This window comes from Hypanus sabinus, chromosome 13, assembly GCF_030144855.1.
Source record: "Hypanus sabinus isolate sHypSab1 chromosome 13, sHypSab1.hap1, whole genome shotgun sequence".
NCBI lineage: Eukaryota > Metazoa > Chordata > Chondrichthyes > Myliobatiformes > Dasyatidae > Hypanus > Hypanus sabinus.
The window spans coordinates 9,864,582-9,888,269 of record NC_082718.1 but is presented as its reverse complement, the minus strand read 5'-3'; positions in this window follow the sequence as shown (position 1 = coordinate 9,888,269).

The window sequence follows — 23,688 nt, the reverse complement described above, 5'->3', positions numbered from 1 at the left end:
AAATAAGCGATGCTACAGACTGCAGCACTGAAGCAGCGAGCTATTGGCCTCCCCTCTTGCTGTGGTGGGAGCGATATCTCACTCTCCCTCATTAGTGAGAGAACAGGCCTGTTTGGACGTGGAAGTGTCCGACGGGCAGTAGTTTTTGATGTTCTATTGATTATGGTCTCTGGGGGTTTGCTGTTGCTTGGTGGGTAGTGTGGGGCTGATGCTTTTTGCTGTTACAAGATGGGGGACGGTGGTGTCCTACTTTCTGTCATTCAATCTTTGGGTTTTTTTCTGTTTCTTGGATGCCTGCAAAGAGTAAGAATTTCAGATTGTATTCTGTGTACATTCCCTGAGATTAAACTGAACCATTGAACTGGGCCACTTACCGTGTGGGAGCTATGAACCAGGCTTGCCTAGATGAATAACATGCTCACTCAAAAGCCTGCCCCCAAAAGAGAGAGAGGCCTCTGCATGTAGGATGCCCACTTACCAATTCTCAGAATCAATCCGATCGAGTTCAGTTTCTGGACCCATTCCTGCAGGAGGAAGAGAATCGTGGAATGTCAAGAAAAGCTGATAATTCTCATCACTGGCTGCATCATTAGATGCTCTTAGAGGAACTTTGATGAATTCTGGTGTCTTCTCCCTTCCTTTCGAGTCCTGATGAAGAGTCATAAAAAAACATAGAAATATACATAATCTACAGAACAATACAAGCCCTTCGGCCCACAAAGTTGTGCCAAACATGTCCCTACCTTAGAAATTACTACGCTTACCTATAGCCCTCTATTTTTCTAAGCTCCATGTACCTATCCAGGAGTCTCTTAACAGACCCTATCGTATCCGCCTCCACTACCATTGCTGGCAGCCCATTCCACGCACTCACCACTCTTTGCATAAAAAAACTTACCCCTTACATCTTCTCTGTACCCTCTCCTCAGCACCTTAAACCTGTGACCTCTTGTAGCAACCATTTCAGCCCTGGGAAAAACCCTCTGACTATTCACACGATCAATGCCTCTCATCATCTTATAAACCTCTTTCAGGTCACCTCTCATCCTCTGTCGCTCCAAGGAGAAAAGGCTGAGTTCACTCAACCTGTTCTCATATGGCATGCTCCCAATCCAGGCAACATCCTTGTAAATCTCCTCTGCACCCTTTCTATGGCTTCCACATCCTTCCTGTAGTGAGACGACCAGAACTGAGCACAGTATTCCAAGTGGGGTCTGACCAGGGTCTGATATAGCTGCAACATTACCTCTCGGCTCCTAAATTCAATTCCACGATTGATGAAGGCCAATACACCATATGCCTTCTTAACCACAGAGTCAACCTGCACAGCTGCTTTGAATGTCCTATGGACTCAAATCCCAAGATCCCTCTGATCCTCCATACTGTCAATTGTCTTACCATTAAGACTATATTCTGCCAGCATATCTGACCTACCAAAATGAACCACTTCACACTTATCTGGGTTGAACTCAATCTGCCACTTCTCAGCTCTGTTTTGCATCCTATCAATGTCCCGCTGTAACCTCTGACAGCCCTCCACACTATCCACAACACCTCCAACCTTTGTGTCATCAGCAAACTTACTAACCCATCCCTCCACTTCACGAAGAGTAAGGGTCCCAGAGCAGATCCCTGAGGCACACCACTGGTCACCAATCTCCATGCAAAATATGACCCATCTACAACCACTCTTTGCCTTCTGTGGGCAAGTCAGTTCTGAATCCACAAAGCAATGTCCCCTTGGATCCCATGCCTCCTTACTTTCTCAATAAGCCTTGCATGGGGTACCTTATCAAATGCCTTACTGAAACCCATATACACTACATCTACTGCTTTTCCTTCATCAATGTGTTTAGTCACATCTTCTAAAAATTCAATCCGGCTTGTAAGACGCGACCTGCCCTTGACAAAGCCATGCTGACTATTCCTAATCACATTACACCTCTCCAAATGTTCATAAATCCTGCCTCTCAGGATCTTCATCAATTTACCAACCATTGAGGTAAGACTCACTGGTCCATAATTTCCTGGGTATATCTATTCCCTTTGTTGAATAAGGGAACAACATCTGCAACCCTCCAATCCTCCGGAACCTCTCCTGTCCCCACTGATGATGCAAAGATCATCGCCAGAGGCTCAGCAATCTTCTCCCTCACCTTCCACAGTAGCCTGGGATACATCTCATCCGGTCCCGGTGACTTATCCAACTTGAAGCTTTCCAAAATCTCCAGCACATCCTTTTTCTTAATATCTACATGCTCAAGCTTTTCAGTCTGCTGCAAGTCATCACTACAATCACCAAGATCCTTTTCCATAGTGAATACTGAAGTAAAGTATTCATTAAGTACCTCTGCTATTTCCTCCGGTTCCATACACACTTTCCCACTGTCACACTTGATAGGTCCTATTCTTTCATGTCTTATCCTCTTGCTCTTCACTTACTTGTAGAATGCCTTGGGGTTTTCCTTAATCCTACCCGCCAAGGCCTTCTCAGATTCAAATTCAGATTCAGATTCAGTTTATTGTAATTTAGAAACCACAAATGCAATGCAGTTAAAAAATGAGACAATGTTCCTCCAGAATGATATCACAAAAGCATATGACAAAACAGACTACACCAGAAAATCCACGTAACGTTTGGCAATCCCCAATCTAGAGTCCGGAGGGGCTGCTGCATATTAATATCACGCTACCGTCTAGCACGTCCCCCTGAAAGGAGCTCCAAATCCACCAGACAAAAATAAGTCCAAAAACTAAAGCTACAAGACCTGCACAAAACCACATAGTTACAACAGTGCAAACAATAGCATAATTGATAAAAAACAGACTATGGGCACAATAAAAATGGTCCAAGATGTTAAAGCACTGTAAGTTCAAAAGAAATCACCACAGTTTCCACAAGTCCCCAGGGTCCCGACAGACTTGTCATCCCACGCCGGCGGCAGAAGGGAGTACCCCCGCTATGGATTTACAAGGCGCCACCCGATTCAGCCTCGCAGACGCAGCACACAACGAAAGCTCCGTCGAACCCAGCCTCGCAGACGCAGCACACACTGAAAGCGACCTGAGTCTGCCGAACCTCCGAGCCGACAACCATCCCCTCCGGCACAGCTTCTCCGGGCACCATCCTCTGCCGAGCGTATTAAGACGGCCCTGCCAACGGCCATCGGCAACGCAACTCTGAGGACTGGGGGCCTGTTCTTCCCAGCAGAGTCCCGGACCTCACGGCAGCAGCAGCAACGAAGAAGGTCTTCCTGGAATTTCCCAATGTTTCTCTGTGCTCCCATGTCCGTTTTCAATCGATTATGATTGTGCACGGCACCCTTGCATGGCCCCTTCTAGCTCTCCTAATTTCCTTTGTGTGTTGGCATGTGGCCAAGTGGCTGAAGGTCACTAGTTCAAACCTCAGCTGAGGCAACGTGCTGTTTCCTAGAGCAAGGCACTTAACCACATATTGCTGTGCGACGACACCGGTGCCAAGGGGTATCGGCCTAGTGCCCTTCCCTTGGACAATATTGGTGGTGTGGAGAGGGGAGACTTGCAGCTTGGACAACTGCCGGATTTCCATATCACCTTGCCCAAGCCTCAGTCAACATCAAAATCGATGGACAGCCGAACAAGAAGAAGAAAAAGAATTTCGTTTTTAAGCTCCTTCCTGTTAGCCTTATAATCTTCTAACATTACCTAGCTCTCTGAACCTTTTGTAAGCTTTTCTTTTCTTCTTGACTAGATTTATTACAGCCGTTGTACACCACAGTTCCTGTACCCTATCATAACTACCCTGTCTCGTTGGAACGTACCTATGCAGAACTCCACACTAATATCCCCTGAAAATTTGTCATGTTTCTTCCGTACTTTTCCCTGAGAACATCTATTCCCAATTTAAGCTTCCAATTTCCTGCCTGATAGCCTCATAATTCCCCTTTCTCCAATTAAACGCTTTTCTAACTTGCCTGTTCTTCTCTCTCTCCAATGCTATTGGAAAGGAGATAGAATTATGATCACTATCTCCAAAATGCTCTTCCACTCAGAGATATGACACCTGACCAGGTTTATTTCCCAATACCAAATGAAGTACAGCCTCTCCTTTTGTAGGCTTATCCACATATTGTGTCAAGAAACCTTTCTGAACACACCTAACAAACTCTACCCCATCTAAACCCCTTGCTCTAGGGAGATGCCAATCGATATGTGGGATATTAAAATCTCCCATCAGGACAAGTCTGTTATTATACCTTTCCAGGATCTGTTTCCCTATCTTCTCCTTGATATCCCTTTACTATTTGGCGGCCGATTAAAAATACCCAGTGAAGCTATTGACCCCTTCCTTTTCCTAACCTCCACCCACAGAGACTCCGTAGACAATCCCTCCATAATGTCAACCTTTTCTGAAGCCGTGATACTATCTGTGATCAACAGTGCCACACCCCCACCTCTTTTGCCTCCCTCCCTGTCCCTTCTGAAAGACCTGAAACCCGGCACTTGAAGTACCCATTCCTGTCGTTGAGTCATCCAAGACTCTGTAATGGCCACCACATCATAGCTCCAAGTACTGATCCACGCTCTAAGCTCATTTGCTTTGTTCACAATACTCCTTGTGTTAAAGTAGACACATTTCAAACCATCCATCTGAGCACGTCCCTTCTCTATCACCTGCCTATCCTTCCTCACACACTGTCTCCAAGCTTTCTCTATTTGTGAGCCAACTGCCTCTTCCCCATTCTGTTCAGTTCGGTTCCCACCCCCCAACAATTCTAGTTTAAACACTCCCCATTAGACTTAGCAAATCTCCCCTCCAGGATATTGGTCCCCTCAGATTCAAGTGCAACCCGTCCTTTTTGTACAGGTCACACCTGCCCCAAAGAGGTCCCAATGATCCAGAAATCTGAATCCCTGCCTCCTGCTCCAAACCCTCAGCCACGCATTTATCCTTCATTTCATTCTATTCTTATACTCACTGTTGCGTGGCATAGGCAGTAATCCCGAGATTACTACCTTTGTGGTCCTGCTTCTCAACTTCCATCGTAACTCGCTGTAGTTTTTTTTTAAGGACCTCTTCCCCTTTGGGTCTTGGCCTGAAATGTCATCTGTTTATTCATGTCAGCCTGGCTTGCTGACTTCCTCTAGCATTTCGTCTGTGTTACTTTGATGAGTAGTTGTGGTAGTTAACAGGTCAAATTTACGTGCATTGAATTGAAAAGGAGTATGATAACCATAGCAATTATTCCTGTCACCTCAAACAAAATACCTGCCCGTCCCTCCTCCAATGCTCATCATGAGAAGATACCAGATAAATGCCCCTTTCCGTCCTCAAATGCTCACCTTGAGAAGATACCACATAAATGCCCCTTTCCTTCCTTGTATGCTCACCTTGAGAAGATAACACATAAAAACACTGTCTGAGCTGATGGACTGAATGGGGAAAGTTGCAACAGAGAGAGAGCAGAAGAGAAAGTTTAATATATCCTATTATAGCATCTGCAGCTAGCTTAATGGTGATGACCGTATGACTGTTGGAAAAGCTACTCTTTCTAAAGTGTGAGATAAAGGAGCTGAAAGACAACGATCATAAATTACTTGCCTATCTGTGCTGCAATGACGTTCAGTCCCACTACTTCCTTGATTTACAGCTTGGCATGTACTGGGAATAATTGAATGTGAAAAATTAAATGCAGTAGAAATAGAACATCTGGGTTCCAACTAATTCATCAATCTTGAAAATCCTTAATCCTTTATATGCATTGAAAACCAGCTTTAAAGGCTTTGCTGCATATATAGTCAGGTCAGTGTACTAGAAGCAATCAAAATGGGAAAAAGCTTTTACAATGATCCACCCAGAACAGAAGCCACTCAGCTAATTAGGAAAGCCCTCTCACCAAGGACTGCAGCCTCCAACCTCCATCATGTAGGGCACCAGGACGTGTCTGATCTCAGAGACTAGAGATCTGAGTTAATAACCAGAGGAGAGAATGCAAACCTTGACTTCTCCCCCCCTTTCTCTATTAGCAATACTTCTTTATCAATCTTAAGAGCTTTAAATACCTAATTCAGCAAGTTAGTAAATTAAAAACTACTATCATGTATGGACGTCATACTTACTAACTTAAGCGCATCACCCCTACTGGGGCATAGGCCGGCAACAGCAGCTTGCTAGATCTCTTTGTTCTGGACCAGTCCCCAGAGGTAGCCCATCTTCTAAGATCCTTCCTCTCCCAAGGATTGGAGCTTCTGTTGGCATTTTTGTAGTTCTGGAGTTTTACCAGATGGGGTGGCTAGACCCATGTCCAACCCTCCTCTTTTTGCAGCTGGGATTGGGATCACCCATGGCAGAGTTACAGAGGGGAAGATGTAAAAATTAAATTTCGTATGTGTATGTGTGTGAAACAATGAAGACTCTTCCCTATTTTGACAGCTTGTTGAGCATGTTGGCGGCTTTTGGTGAGGATAAGGACAATCCTGAAGATCAGACGATTTGATGAGACAGTGGCAGCTTAAAGGTCTGGTAATCTGGAAAGCCACGACAAAATTTTGGAGGATTCTGGCACACTGTGCATTTGCACTCTGACACAGCAATGTTCACAATAGTTACAGAAGCCAGGACATTTGGCCATTAAACCAAACAGGCATGAAAATAATGGGAAAACTTTGTGCTTTGGGTTGATGTCACTAAATCAATGAGAAAAAGATTGTCACTCAAACTCAGTCTGGTTATGTTGGAAGCCTTGGGTGGGTGAATTTTCTAGCTGATACATAAAATGTGAAAATGTTCTTCAAAGCAAAAACACAGTGTTAAAAGTAGCAACTTTGAGATTGTATGGTGTAAGGGAGTGCAAGATAACTAATATTATGACTGGAATGCATTTTACAGATTAGCTTTATTTTTCAAATGTATATCGAAACATACAGTGAAATGCATTGTTCACATTAGTGACCAACACAGTCCGAGGTTTGTCACCACACTTTCCACGTCAACATAGCATGCCCACAATCACTGATCCTGACCATACATCTTTGGAACGTGAGAGGAAACCGGAGGACATGGAGGAATCTTACATTGTCATGGGGAGAAGGTACAAGCTCCATACAGAGAGTGGCAGATCACTGGCACCGTAAGGCACATGCACTAACTTTTATGCTACCGTGCCACCCTAAAATGTATGCAAAGCTAATAAATCTATTGACACTATAGAAAATGAAAGTTGCTTCTTTCAATGAAAGACTTCAGAACTTAGAAGATCCAAATCTATCAGAAACATTTAAAGAGCTACAAATTTGGAATGAAGAATTGATCCTGCTGAGGCTGTCAGTGAACGTATCATTACAGTGAAGGATTTGGCTCAGTGCTGCCATTTTACTGTTTTTCCAGGTAAAGTGCTGTGTGACATTTTAGTTTGTGGTTTAAATAATGATAAATGTCGAGATGTAAAAGAGTGAAAGAGTGCAGAGAAAGTTCACAACGATGTTGTTGGTACTTGAGGATCTGAGTTAAAGGGGAAAGTTGAATAGGTTAAGACATTATTCCCTGATGTGAAATTTTGTAGAGGAATGCAATGTTATGAGGGGTATAGATAAGATAAATGCATTCAGTTTGGATGAGATGAGAACTAGAGATCATAGATAAAATAAATTTGACTTCCATTATCACTGATCTGCAACACATGCGACCTTTCTGTTCAAGCTTCCAGGATCTTGAGGATCTGAGTTGTAGGGAAAGATTGAATAGGTTAGGACTTTATTCCCTGAAGCATAGGAGAAAGAGAGAGGATTTGATAGAGATGTACCGAATGATGAGGGGTATAGATAGATTTAATGCAAGCAGGCTTTTTCCACTGAGGTTGAGTAAAACTGGAACCTGACGCAATGGGTTGTTTGAAAAAGTGAAATATTTAAGGGAAAACTTTTTCAGAAGGTGGTGGGAGCATGGAACGAGCTGTCAATGGAAGTGATGGATTTGTGTTAAATTGTAACACTTTAGCGAAGCTTGAATAAGTACATGGATGGAAGGATATGGTTTGGGTGCAGGTAGATGTGACAAGGTAGAAGATCAGGTTGGCATGGACTAGATGGGTTGATGGTCCTGTTTCTTTGCTGTGGCACTCCCTGACTCTGTGACCTTATGATAAACAAAGAATCTATTGCCAGACACTGCAAAATTTTGACTGTTATAGAAATGGCTTTGAGAAATGATAAAGAACTTTGCCCAATGTAACATATAATCTCAACTGCAGTGGAGTCAGAGTGATAACACAGATTGCAAAGGAGAATCCAGAGATTGTGGGTGAGATGGAACCACCTTGTTTCCAAAGGCAATGGGAAAATTCATTAACACATACAGTATGTCAATTAAAAATGGCAGAATGCTGCCATTCTAGTTAAAAAGAACAAATGCCCTTCATTTGATGATATCCTTTGGAGCTGCTCACACAAAGCATCTTTATTGATGGTGGAAGTAAAAGAAAGAATGTCAATAAGACCAAAGAACTGATTGTTGACCTTGGAGAGGGTAGGATGAGGGACCACACACCTGTCTTTATAGAGGGATCAGAAGTGGAAAGAGTAAAAATTTTCAAGTTCCTGGGTATCAGTATCTCTGAGGACCTAACCTGGTCCCAACATATCGATGCATCTATAAAGAAGGCAAGACAAAGACTATATTTCATTAGGAGTTTGAGCAGATTTGCTATGTCACCAAAAACACTCGCAAATGTCTAGAGTTGTACCATGAAGAGCATTCTAACTGGCTGAAACACCGTCTGATATGGGAGGGGGGGAAGGTGGGGGAGCTACTGCACAGGATCGGAGTAAGCTTCAGAAAGTTGTAAAATTAGCCAGCTCCATCATGGGCACTAGCCTCCATTGTATCCAGGTCATCTTCAAGAGCAGCATCTCAGAAAGGCAGTGACTGTCACTAAGGACATCCACCACACAGGACATACCCTCTTCTCATTGCTACCATCGGAACAGATACAGAAAACTGAAGGCACACACTCAATGATTCAGCCCTTTTCCCCTCTGCCATCCAGTTCCTGAATGGACACTGGAACCATAAACACTATCTCACTACCTTTTTTTATCTCCTTTTTTTGCTCTACTTATTTAATTTAACTGTTTTATATATATACCTGCTGTACTTCACAGTTTTCCCTTTTCTCTCTAATATCATGTATTGCATTGTACTGCTGCCACAAAGTTTTCAAATTTCACAAAATATGCCAGTGATATTAAACCTGATTCTGATTCTGATTCGTTTACAAACTTAAAGTCAGCATACCAAATCAAACTAACTTTAACAGTGTGATTTTTCTTTCATTGAAGGGAAATTCATATAGCCAGTAACTGCAAAGTACAAGTCTATACAACGTTGTAGGTAGCAAGTCTATTAAAGAAGGAGATTACATGATATTTACCCAATATTATAAACAGCAGAGAGCAAACTTACTTCGATAAAGCAGTGGGTAAATGGTTAGTGTAGGGACATGAGCACAGACACAGCAAGTGGTTTTCCAATTATGGAGAACAATACATGTTTAAATGAATTCATCCAAGGACCACTGATGGAGAGTACAGCAACTCATGAAAACATACAGGTGAATTATTGCAGATGTTAGACCAAACAAAATATTCAGTGCTGCCAATGGTTATAGGCATAATATGCCAATCGATATTGGTTATCAATATCTCAGTAACTTATGAAGCAAAATAGGATTGAGCATATTCTGACTACATCATATCATCTAGCATCAAATTGTAAAATTGAGAAAACAGCACAGATCAGAAAGTACAGGCCAGCCTGAGTTCAGAACGGCCAACTTATGCAGAGCAGTGTATGTGAATGAGCTTCCATAAGGTTAAATTCAAATTAAGATTAAATACATACATTATATTTGTTAGTTCCTATGAACAGTAGAATTAGTTTCCTTTCTCTCTCTCTCTCTCCCTCCCCCCACTTCTTTCTCTTTTAGCAATTGTTCTTTATTTATCAATCTTAAGAGCTTTCAATGTCACTCAGTGTAATACCATGGAGGCATGAAGGTATGGTTACCGTATTGAGTGATTTTTGTCTATTTTGTGATTTATGGACAAAATTGACTTATGGACATCAGTAAAACCAGGGTCTGTTTGATACCCGGGGATGTGTGTACTGCAACTTCAAGTCTTACAAGGATTTGTCAATGAGATATTGACCAACAAGTATTTTACATCAGGTGATGAAATGACATTAGGTTTAACAAATGTTTATTTTCCTGCTGAATTACTAATGCATAGAAGATTCAGAAAAAAAATCAGCTCAGTTTAGTCAAAGAGTGAAGAGCAAGTGAGAACAATGCAGTTGAGGCATAAACAGAGTCATCATTTGAGCCAGAGAGAATGACTGATCAGACAACATGATAGAGTTTCTGTGTTAACTCCAGCGAATAAATCTGACATTGGGAAATGGAATGTTGGAGTAATAGCCAAAGTGTGCAGCGCCAAAAAAAATCTCATCAGAATCAGAGATAGAATCAGAAGTGCAGATGTAAATCACTTAATTCCTGTAAATGATACACAAGAGAATATTGGAGAGGTGTATACCAGGAATTGATCCAGGGAGATTGTGGAAGACGTGTCACATAATTCTACTGAAGTGAGGTCAAGAAGTGGATACAATCATAATGGCACAAATTCCTCGCCCAAGATCATAGGGACTGAGAGAACAAAAACAGGCTAAATCTGTAAGAGATGTAAATCTATCAGTCACTCAGAAAAGGAAACACAGGTGTATAGTATGCAAGTGAGTGATATCATCTCTAACATAAGCCAGTTTGCTCACTGTTAGTTACAGAGCTCAATATTCAAACTAAACATGTCTTTACAATCCCTGCATCCCCTTGTGCTTTTCTATATACTGTAAGTTTATTATAAGTAAGTAACAGAACATACATAAGGTCATAGAAAAATTCAACACAGGAACAGGCCCTTCAGTCCATCTAGTCTGTGCCATATAAACTGCCTACTCCCATTGGCCATAGCCCTCTATACCCTACCATCCACGTACCTATCCAGACTTCCCTCAAACGTTGAAATCAAGCTTGCTTGCACCATTTCCTCTGGCAACTCATTCCACACTCTCATGACTCTCTGAGTGAAGAAGTTTCCCTTCATGCTCCCCTTAAGCTTTTTCACCTTTCACCCATGACCTTTAGTTGTAGTCCCATCCAACTTCAGTGGAAAAGGCCTATCTTTACCCTTCATAACTTTTGTATACCTTTATCAAATCTCCACTTAATTTTCTACATTCCAAGGAATAAAATCCTAACCTATTCAATCTTTCCATACAATTGAGGTCCTCTAGACCCTGCAACATCCTTGTAAATTTTCTCTGTACTCTTTCAAACTTATTTACGGGTTTCCTGTAGGGGTATAGAGGGCTGTGATTCTAGTGCATGTCCATGGGAGTAGGCAGTTTAAATGGCTCAGCATGGAATAGATGGACCGAAAGACCTGTTTCTGTGCTGTACTTTTCTATGACCTTATGACAATCTACTAACACTGTTTGGTTTCTCCCTCAAAACCAATGCCTGATCCAATTTACTACCTTGTTTTGAATACCAAATGATTGAACCAAAACTGCAGACAATACTTCAAATTAGGCCTCACAAGTCTTATACAACTGCAATATAACATCCCAAGTCCCGTACTAAATACTTTGATCTACGAAGGCCAGTGTGCAAAAATCTTTCTTTATGACTCTATCAACCTGTGATGCCATTTTCAATTAATTTTTGCCCTGTAATCCCAGAAGCCTTTGTCCCACCTACTATTCGCTGTGTAAAACCTACCCTGATTGGTCCTACCGAAGTGTAACACCTCACACTCGTCTGCAATAACTTCCATCTGCTATTTTTCAGCTCATTTTTCCAGTCTATCTAGATTCTGCTGCAAGCCTTGATAGTCTTCCTTGCTGTCCACTACACCTCGAAGTTTTGTGTCATCTGCTAATCTTCCAATCCAATTAACTACACTATCATCCAGATCATTGATATAGGTAACAAACTACAACGGACCCAGTAGTGATTCCTGCAGCACTCCACTGATCACAGGCCTTCAGTTAGAGAAGCCACTCTTTTGCAATCCTGTGCATCCTCGTTTGTCCCTTGCAATCCTTTTGCTCTTAATATATCTGTAGAATCCCTTAGGATTCTCCTTCACCTTGTCTGCTATGGCAACCTCATGCCTTCTTTGAGCCTTCCTGATTTTCTTACGTGTTCCCTTGCATTTATTATACTCCTTATTTGTTCCTACCTGCCTATATACCTGCTATGTACTTTTTTTTATCTTAACCAAGATCTCTTGAAAACCAATGCTCTCTATATCGCCACTTTCACCTCAGACAGTTGAGAAAGCTTGGTGTGGACCCCCAAGTCCTAAGAACTTTCTACAGGGGCACAACTGAGAGCATCCTGACTGGCTACATCACTGCCTGGTATGGGAACTGTACCTCCCTTATTCGCAGGACTCTGCAGAGTGTGATGCGGACAGCCCAGCGCATCTGTAGCTGTGAACTTCCCATGATTCAGGATATTTACAAAGGCAGGTGTGTAAAAAGGATCATTGAGGACCCGAGTCACCCCAACCACAATCTATTCTAACTGCTACCATCTGAGAAACGGTACCACAGCATAAAAGCCAGGACCAATAGGCTCCGGGACAGCTTCTTCCATCAGACTACCAGACTGATTAACTCATGCTGATTTGAGTGTATTTCTATGTTACATTGACTGTTCTATTTATTATAAATTACTACGATTGCATATTGCACATTTAGACAGAGACGTAACGTAAAGATTTTTACTCCTCATGTATTTGAAGGATGGAAGAAATAAAGTCAATTCAAACCTGTTCTCTTTACTTTTTTATTCTGACAAGCACATATGCACTTCATTCTCTCAAAATTTAACTTTGAGGGCCTCCCACTTACCAAGTACATCTTTGCCAGAAAACAGCCCACCCCAATCAACACTTGCCAGATCCTTTTTGATACCATTAAAATTGGCCTTTCTCCCATTTAGAATCTCCACTCTTGGACCAGATCTATCTTTTTTCTGTATTTACTTTGAAGCTATTGGCATTGTGACCACTGGATGCAAAGTTTTCACCTAGTGTCACTGCTCTGCCTCATGCCCAAATAGCAGATCAAGTAATGCAGTGGGATTCCTATGTACCAATGAAAGAAACTTTCCTGAATACATTTGACAAGCTCTGTTCCATCTAGTCCTAATAAAGCTCTATGGACAGCTTTCTTTACCTTCTCTCATTCAAGCCTCTCCTTGCAGAAGCCTCTAAGAGCTGAAGGGTCAAAATCTCCACTCTAACTCTGACCACTCCAACAATGGCTGCTCCACTCGCCTCTGCCTTACTTTAACTGGTTCTTGTCAATCAATCCCAAATGCTGATTGGCCACGGCTCAAAACACCAGACTGCTGCGAGTCACTGCCTTTTCTACTCAGTTGGCAAACCTGAGTGAATTGCGTCTTCTCGGGCTTCTGATCTTTGACTGGTTGCTGCTTATTGCAGGTATCTTACATTAGACGGGGAAAATTTCTCCAAGAAGGAGAAGAACATAATAGTATAAAAAAAAAGCCCCTTGTGCTTCCTTTGCTTTGCAATAGGATGTTTTACCTCAGTGCTACTTTCCTGCACCAATCCCTTATCCCTTCGATGTCTTTCATATCCAACAATCAAAAAATCTTGATCTTGTATATACTCAGCAAATGAACCCACAGACCCTACTTTCCATGAACTTTAAAGATTCACTACATTGTGGGTGAAGAAATTTCTCTTCATCTGAATGACAAATCCCTCACTTTCAGATTGTAATCTCAGGTTCCAGACATTCCAGTCAGGGGAGTCAACATCTCCTCATCTATCTGTTAATGCCCTTGCGAATTATGTAAATTTCAGTGAGAGTGGCTCACGTTATTCAAAAATGGACACAGCAGAAACCCTGTTTAAAGAGCAAACACGAGGAAATCTGCAGATGCTGGAAATTTAAACAACAACACACACAGAATGCTGGTGGAACGCAGCAGGCCAGGCAGCATCTATAAGGAGAAGCAATGTCAATGTCTTGGCCTGAAACGTCGACAGCCCTTCTCCCTATAGATGCTGCCTGGTCTGCTGCGTTCCACCAGCATTCTGTGTGTGTTGCTGTTTGAGAAACCCTGTTTGCTTACTTTCTGCATACAGTAACTTCATTCAAGGAAGCCACCAGGTGAACCTTCAATCTTCCTTCTGTTAGAAGTGTATTCTTCCTCAGATGGGAGTATAGACATGTACAATGTTTCTGGTGTGGTCTCAACCAGACAGAATACACTTGTAGGAAGGTATGTTTATGATTGTACTTAAATTCTCATCCAGGTCCATATGAATATCTTTCAGTCTTTTACTGTTTAAGAATATATGCCATCTTTATTTTTCCTCTGTCAAATTAGATAATCTCATGATATTCCATCTGTCACATCTTCGCTCATTCATTTAGCCTCTTTATGCGAAGCCTCTCTTCATCTTTGTCATTACTTTTACAGTCAACTGACCTTCTATCATCAGGACATTTGAATCTATTGCATTAGGCTCCAAATTATTGACGTAGACTGTGAACTGCTGAGGTCTCAGTGCCAAGTCCTGCAATAATACACTGGTCATAGTCTCACAGCCAGAACTTCACACACTGATTGGAGTTCCATAGTGGAGTAGCAGTTAGTGCAATGCTTTACAATACCAGCGACCTGGGTTCAATTCCCACCACTGCCTGTAAGGAATTTGTACTTTTTCCCCATGACTCATGGGTTTCCTCCAGGTACCCTAGTTTCTTCCCACAGTCCAAAGTTAATAATTAATTGGTTGCTGTAAATTATTCCATGATTAGGCTAGGATTAAATTGGGGAATTGCTGGGCTCAAAGGGTTGGAAGGGCCTTGTCTACATTGTATCTAAGTAAATTAATTAGTTACAGCCCAGGGAATTTGGGAGTTCAGAGTTCAGTTCTGGCATCCTGTGTAAGGAGTTTGTACCTCCTCCCCATGAACCGTGTGGGTTTCCTTCTGGTGCTCCGGTTTCCTCCCACAGTCCAAAAACATACTGGTCAGTAGTTGAATTGGTCATTGTAAGTTATCCTGTGATGAGGCTACGGTTAAATCAATGAGTTGCTGGGTGTTACAGTTTGTTGGGCTGAAAGGGCCTGTTCTGCGTCATATCTCTAAATTATTTAATAATAATTTTCTCTGTCTGCTAACCAGTCTTCAGAACTACTGTATGTTACCATGTACTAATTTTAATACCATCTTGTGTAACACCCTATGAAATACTTTTGAAAAGTCCAACAATATGACATGCATTGGTTCCCCTTATCCATTTTGCTAACTCCATCCTCAAAAAACCTCAAGAGATTTTTCATTCGTGATTTTCCAATCATAATTTCCTGTTCACACTTCCCAATCCAGTTACTTCTACTTTCAGAATCAGAATCAGAATCAATTTTATTATCATTGACATGTAATACATCAGGAAATTAGTGCTTTGAGGTAGCAATACAATGCAATAAAAAAAGATATCCTTTCAGTTACAAAAAGAAGATACAAAAATTAAATAAATCATGCAAAAAGTGAGCAAAACAGTGAGGTAGTGTTCATAGGTTCAAGAACCATTCAGAAATCTGATAGCAGAGGGGAAGAACTTCTTGCAAAGATGGAGCTGACGAGATATGGCGATGTCTTCCAGGCCGTAAATGAAACCACTCCAATATTACTAAATACACTTTTTTGGGACTATGATCACCGCAATCCACAGCCTGTAATTTCCCACTGGGAAGTGCACTTTTGAACCGTCTGTATGACCTGGCATTTTTATGGTATCCTGAAATATCTGGGACTCTAAAGTACACAGGTGCAGCTATAGCTTTATTCATTTCAGTGCTGAACTGACTCTGCAGTTGCAGCCTGCTGCCATCAGCTCCAAGCTCGGCTCCGCAGCCGTGGCCTGCAGCCATTGGGCTCCTGGACCAGCCATGGAATTTCTTTCTGCAGTTCCTGTTCTATAGAATGTTTATTTGCTTTTCTTTATTGTTTGCATGATTTGTTCTTAATTCTTCACACATTGGAAGTACGGGTGTGTTTGTGATGTGGGGGTTTTCATGGATTCTATTGTGGTTCTTTGTTTTGTGGCTGCCTGCAAGAAGATGCATCTCAAGGTTGTAAATGTTATACATACTTTGGTTCATAAAACAATGAGTGTGCAACTTCAGGCTCCAGACTAAAGAGCTGATTGTGGACTTCAGGAACAGAAACCAATCCTCATGGAGGGATCAGAAATGAAGAGAGTGAGCAGTTTCGGGTAACCTGGTCACAACATATTGATGCAGCAAAAGACGGCAGCTATATTTCATCAGGAGTTTGAGGAGATTTGGTTTGAAACTTAAAACACTCCAAAACTTCTACAGATGTAGCGTGGAGAGCACTCTGACTGGCTGCATGGGCGGTGGTGGTTGGGGGGGAGCTACTGCTCAGGATCAAAGGATCAACCCTACAAATCTCTAGTGAGACCGCACATAGAGTATTGTGTTCAATTCTAGTCACCTCATTATAGGTAGGATGGAGAGGGCGCAGAGGAGATTTACCAGGATGTTGCCTGGTTTGGAGAACAAGTCATATGAAGCAAGTTTAGCAGAGCTGGGACTTTTCTCTTTGGAGCATAGATGAATGAGAGGGGACTTGATAGAGATCTACAAGATTGAGAGGCAGAGATAGGGTGGATGGTCAGTACCTGTTTTCCAGGGAACCAATAGCCAACACCAGAGGGCATATGTACAAAATTAAGGGAGGGAAGTTTAGGGGAGACATCAGGGGTAAGTTTTTTACACAGAGGGTTGTGAGTTCCTGGAATGACTTGCCAGGGATGGTGGTGGAGGCTAAAACATTAGGGGTATTTAAGAGCCTATTGGACAGGCAGATGGTTGAAAGAAAAATGAAGGATTATGGGGTAGTTTGGGTTTAGTACTTTTTTTTAAAGGATTATATGGGTCAGCACAATGTGGAGGGCTGAAGGGCCTGTACTGTGCTGTAGCGTTCTATGGCTCTATGGTTCTAAGTTGCAGAGAGTTTTAAAGTTAGCCAACTCCATCATGGGTACTAGCTTCAGTAGCACCCAAGATATCTTCAAGGACCAGAGCCTCAGGAAGGTGGCTTCCAACATTAAGAACCCTCACCACCCAGGACATGCCCTCTTCTCGTTGTTACTGTCAGGAAGGAGGTACAGAAGCCTGAAGACACACATTTAGCAATTCAGGAACAGCTTCTTCCCCTCTGCCATTCGATTTCTAAATGGACATTGAACCCATGAACTACCTCACTACTTATTTTAACTTAACTATTAAGAATTACTTATTGAAATTCATTTTTTCCTATATTTGTAAGATATTGCATTGTAGTGCTGCCGCACAGTTAGATAGATAGATAGATAGATAGATAGATACTTTATTCATCCCCAAGGGGAAATTCAACATTTTTCCAGTGTTCCATACACTTATTGTAACATAAAACTAATTACATACAGTATTTAACTCAGTATAAATATGATATGCATCTAAAATCACCCTCCCAAAAAGCATTAATAAATAGCTTTTAAAAAGTTCTTAAATAGTTTACTAAAGTGCATTGAGTGGTAACTTAAGCTCAGTCCTAACCACGGCACTTTAACATGTCTTGCCCCTGGTGGTTGAATTGGAGAGCCGAATGGCGTTGGGGAGTAATGATCTCTTCATCCTGTCTGAGGAGCATTGCATTGACAGCAACCTGCCGCTGAAGCTGCTTCTCTGTCTCTGGATGGTGCTGTGCAGAGGATGTTTACGGTTTACCATGATTGACCATAGCCTACAGTTAGCAGATTTCATGATGTATGCCGGTGATATTAAACCTGATTCTGATTCTGATTGTACATCCTCCCTGATGGCAACAATGAGAAGAGAGCATGTCCTGGATGGCATTGTCCTTCATAATGGATGCTGTTTTCTCTAGGCATTGTCTTTATAACAATATACAATAATACATTCTAGCATCCTTCCTCCTATCATTGTCAAGCTAACTGGTCTGTAGTTCCCATTCATATTTTCTGCTTCTTCCAAAACTTGGAAACTGATCTGCAATTTATGCCAGAAGATTACTACCACTGCACGCACAATCTCAAAGGAGCAGGTACAAGGGACAGAAAAGCACACGAGGAAACGAGAAAGCAGAATCGTGAGGCAGGATCTCAACCTGAAACACTGGCCATCCCCAGAAACTGCCTGACCCACTGAGTTCCACCAACAGTTGATGAAAGGTCTCAACTCACAATGTCGACTATTTATTCCACTCCATAGGTGTTGCCTGACCAGTTGAGCTCCTCCCGCATTTTGTGTGTGCTGCTCAAAGTGCAAAAATCCACAGAACATGAACAGCAGTACTCTGCATCTTCAGAATCCCTTGTGTCTGTTTTCTGCTCCAACTTTGTGTACAATTTCTCAAGATTAGCACCTCCAATGATGACATTAATAGGCGGAATTACCAGAGCCGTGGTTGTTTGAAATATTTTCTATGCGGAAATTGAACCATTAATGGACAATTATTAGTATAAAGCCTTTGAATAGCTTGCGGTAATAGTCTGGGCCATAAATAACAACAGAGGTCAAACATCGCAGTGTTTTCCAGTCAACTGTGCAATGTTGTCAGCAATATGAATCCAACAGCCAGAGGGAGCTTAGGACTAGGGTGTCATTTTTTAAAAGTACATTAGATAAACATTTATAGTGCATATTTAGTTCTGAAACAACTAATGCTTCACATCCTAATGTATTGCACATCAATTTACTTACTGTAATTGTAGTACGGATTGAGGTTGTATCTCAAAAACTTAATGATCAACAGCAAATCAACTTATCATGCGGCAATGTTGATAAATATCTTCTTAATAGGTTTGCCAATAACATAACACAAAAATTCTGTACATTGCATTTGTAATATGCTGAGCTCAGAGCAAATAAATTAATCATAATGAATTTTAAAGCTGTTTTATTGGGGTCAGATCTGGAGCACCACATTGCAGCTCTGGGAATCTTTCTGACTGCTAGTCCTATCACCATTCTTCTTCTTAGACAGTCCCTTAGGATCGAGGATGATGTGAGCCATTCACCAAGGAAACTAATACCATTGTCTTGCAAATGGAGGAAGCCCTGGCTTTTGTGCAAGAGCCCAGGAAGAAGATGGATACTGAACTGTGGCACTGTTTAATGAGATGACTGCAGAAGAACCTAATGCTTTTGGCCTTAATGTTTTCAGAATAAAATCTCCAGCACAGCCACCATCCTAATTTAAAAACCTTAAGCCTCTGAGATCTCCTACCCATTTTTAGAGAATGATAAAAGGCTGTTTTAAATCTTGAAACAAGGTACCTCAGAATAAGGCCATTCAGCCTATTGCATTGATGCTGCTCATGAGGCCCATCAATACTAATGCCATTTTCCTACATTCATTCCATCATCCTCTATGCCCCGTTCATTCAAATACCCATCTCTTTGCCTCTTAAGCGTTGTTACTCTTCCTGTGTCCACCACTTCCTCTGGCAGCTTGTTCCATTTTCTAAAAGCACTGGGCAACAAAGATTTTGCTTTCTGAATACTTTTGTGTGTAGTTTATGGATTTTGGGCCACTGATCGTGAAAATCACAATGAAATATTCCTATCATGCATTATTTTTTGAAGTCGCCTGTACATGTTATTTCAAGTCATAATTCAAGTCTGAATAACTGATGCCAAGATTAAGGAAAGCATTTTTGTTGGTCATCAATGAAAGGCAATTTGAAGAATTTCTAGTGGGACCGGAGAAAATCGCATGGAAGGCATTCAAGGAAGTTGTTAAAAAGTTTCTCGGTAACTACAGAGCACCAAACTACGTGCAGCTGGTTGACAACATACTTCAAGCAAACAAAACCATGAAGTGTAAGATGTCACTGAAGGTTCACTTTCTGTATTCCCATTTAGACTTCTTCCCAGCAAATCTTGGCACTGTCAGTGATGAGCATGCTGGAAGGTTTCAGCAGAAAATTGTGGTCATGGAGAAACAGTATCAGGGTAATGCTAGCTGACTAGCTAGTCAGAAGTGCTGAGTAGATGATCCAAAAGTCCCTTGCATTCCAGATGTCAGTTTGCAGCCAATCCGATTTACTCTATGTGATATCAAGAAATGGCTGAAGGCATTGGATATTGCAAAGGCTGTGGGCCCAGACAAACTCCCAGCAATACAGGTTTCCCCCGCAATCCGAAGGTAGAGCATTCCTATGAAACAGTCTGTAAGCCGAAATGTCATAAAGCGAAGAAGCAATTACCATTAATTTATATGGGAAAAATATTTGAGCGTTCCCAGACCCAAAAAATAACCCACCAAATCATACCAAATAACACATAAAAAGCTAAAATAACACTAACATAGAGTAAAAGCAGGGATGATATGATAAATATACACCCTATATAAAGTAGAAATATTGTACGTACAGTGTAGCTTCACTTATCAAAATCGGGGAGACAGCGAGCCAAAGTCGATCTGGAGAAAAAAATCGGTACATACACGCATGCGCAAACAACTACCCGCACAAGGTTTCACAGTCATTGTAGTCTTTCTTGGGGTAAATACATACAAAGTGGGCGTCTTTTTTTTGTAAAAGCAAAAATCCTCTTTGGTTAGCGAAAACAGTTACTAATGTAGGTCTTTCGTAACAGTGAGCCGTCTTAAAGCCAACGTTCGAATAACGGGGGGGACACCTGTAGTCCTAAAGACGTGCTCCAGAACTTGTTGCACCACTAGCCAAGCTGTTCCAGAACAGCTACAATACCAGCATCTACCTGGCAATGTGGAAAATTGTCCAGGTATGTCCTGTACAGAAGAAACAGGACAAGTCCAACCCAGCCAATTACCATCCTATCAGCTTACTCTCAATCATCAGCTAAGTAATGGAAGGGGTCATCAACTGTGCTATCATGCAGCACCTACTCAGTAATAACCTGAGTAACCTTACAGATGCCCAGTTTGGGTTCCGTCAAGTCTGCTCAGCTCCTGACCTCATCACCAGCTTGGTTGAATCATGGACCAAAGTGCTAAATACCAGAAGTAAGGTGAGAGTGATAGCCCTCGACATCAAGTCAGCACTTGACTGAGTATGGCATCAAGGTGCCCTAGCTAAAATGGAGTCAATGGGAATTAGGGGGAAACCCTCCGATGGTTGGAATCACATCTGACACAAAGGAAGGTAGTTGTGGTGGTTGGAGGTCAATCATCTCATCCTCAGGAGTTCCTCAGGGAAATGTCCTCAGACCAACCATCTTCAGCTGCTTCATCAATGACCTTCCTTTGTCACAAGGTCAGAAGTGGGGATATTCGCAGATGACTGCACAATGTTCTGCGCCGTTCATAACTCCTCAGATAGTGAAGCAGTTCATATCCAAATGCAGTAGGACCTGGACAATATCCAGGCCTGGGCTGACAAGTGGCAAGTAACATTCGAGCCACGCAAGTACTAGGTAATGACCATCTCCAACAAGAGAGGCTCTAGCCATTGTCCCAATATCCTGGAGATACCATTGTCAGGAAACTGAACTGGTCTAGCCATATAAACGCCGTGGCTACCAGAGCAGATCAAAGACTAGGAATATCCTGCAGCATGTAACTCACCTCTCGACTCCCCAAAGCCTGTCCCATACCTGCAAGACTCAGGTCAGGAGTGTAATGGAATACTCGCCACTCACCTGGATGAGTGCAGCTCCATCAGCACTCAAGAAGCTTGACACAATCCAGTATGAGGCAGCTCACTTGAACGGTACCCTTTCCACAAGCATCCAATCCCTCCACCATTGATGAACATTTGCAGCAGTGTGTACTATCTACAAGATGCACAGAAACACCACACCAAAGTTCCTAAGGCAGCACCTTCCAGACCCATTATCACTACCATCTAGAAGGAGGAGAACACCACCACTTAGAAATCCCCCTCCAAGTCACTCACCATCCTGACTTGGAAACATGTCGCCGTTCCTTCATTGTCGCTGGGCCAAAGTCATGAAATTCTCTCCAAAACAGCACCGTGGGTGTACCTACACCTCAAGGACTGGTGAGGTTCAAGAAGGCAGCTCATCACCACCTTCTCAAGGGCAAGTAGGAATGGGTAATAAATGCTGGCTGAGCTGGCGACGGCCACATCCTGTAAATGAATAAATTAAAACAATTATTGCTGAACACTTAAGCGAGAAGCCTCAGGTGCTGAGAGCAAATGAAAATCATCAACAAAACATTTTTACCTTCGTTAAACTATTGCAAAGCATTAGCATCGTTATGTAATTAGATGCATTATATTCAATCAATAAAAGTTAATTTCTTATTTCTCCAAATTTCTACATGATACAAATAGTCTGAAATTATATTTGTGTTCAGCTTCGAGTGGCCAATCATAAACAAAAAAAAAATTCTGAGGAAGCAACACTTTTGCTTCCTCACTCCACCTCCCCTCGCCCCCGATGGAGATCAGACTCTAAATATCTACCTTATCCATGCCCCTCAAAATTTCATATACCTGCTAAGAAAAGGAATCCTTATTCACCATGAGTAAATAAGAAGAATTTATGTACTTCATAATGCCGGTAAAGTGTTTCTAAGGAAACAGATCCCTAGAAATGTCTTTCATAATAGTCGGACAAATAGTTAATTTTTCAAACAGTCTTCTGCCATTTTAATTGAACAGCTAACTTTTCCTTTCAATAGGTTCACATCATTGTTTATGTAAATTGTAGAAATTTTACTGTAATGCATATGTTGATGCTGCTTTTTTTTGACTTCTGAAATATTAGATTCAGTCAGAAGAATTGAATCTCCTCCCACCGACACAATGCTCAATTTCATACCAGCAACCAGGAACTCATCCGTACAATTTTTCTGAGAAAATGCTTTTGAATACAGCCTGCTCCCAGGTAATAAATGGGTTACAATTTCACAGACATTGTAAGTTGAGATTGTCCATAATTCAGAAAATACTCAAAAATACTTCCATCAGATGGTAGTGAATGTCAACGAGTGCACAAGACCAACAAAAAGTAATAATTGCTTAAGATAATAGAGAGGGGAAACAAGTTTTGCCATTTGCAGGAATGAAGTCAATAGTGTAGTGGTTACACACACAAAATGCTGGTGGAATGCAGCAGGTCAGGCAGCATCTATAGGGACTGTTGACTTTTCGGGCCATCAGTAGTGGTTAGCACGCTTTATAGGTTCAATTCCTGCTGCTGCTGGGAAGAGGTTTGTACGGTCTCCCCATAACTGTGTGGGTTTCCTCTGGATGATTCGGTTTCCTCCCACAGTGGGAGTTGATAGTTTAATTAGTCATTGCAAATTGTCCCGTGTTTAGGCTAGGATTAACTGGGGGGCTGCTGTCCATGTGGCTCATATGGCTAGAAGAGCCCGTTCCACACCGTATCTCAATAAATTAATAGATGAATATGTGGGGCCAGATCTGGAGCATTATATTGTATCTCTGAAAATGCAACATATCAGACTTTGGAATTTAATATTGTTATGGGAGCTGGTTCATGTCTGGAAGCTGAACATTCCTGTATGAAGATCATCCTGCGGAATACTCACAC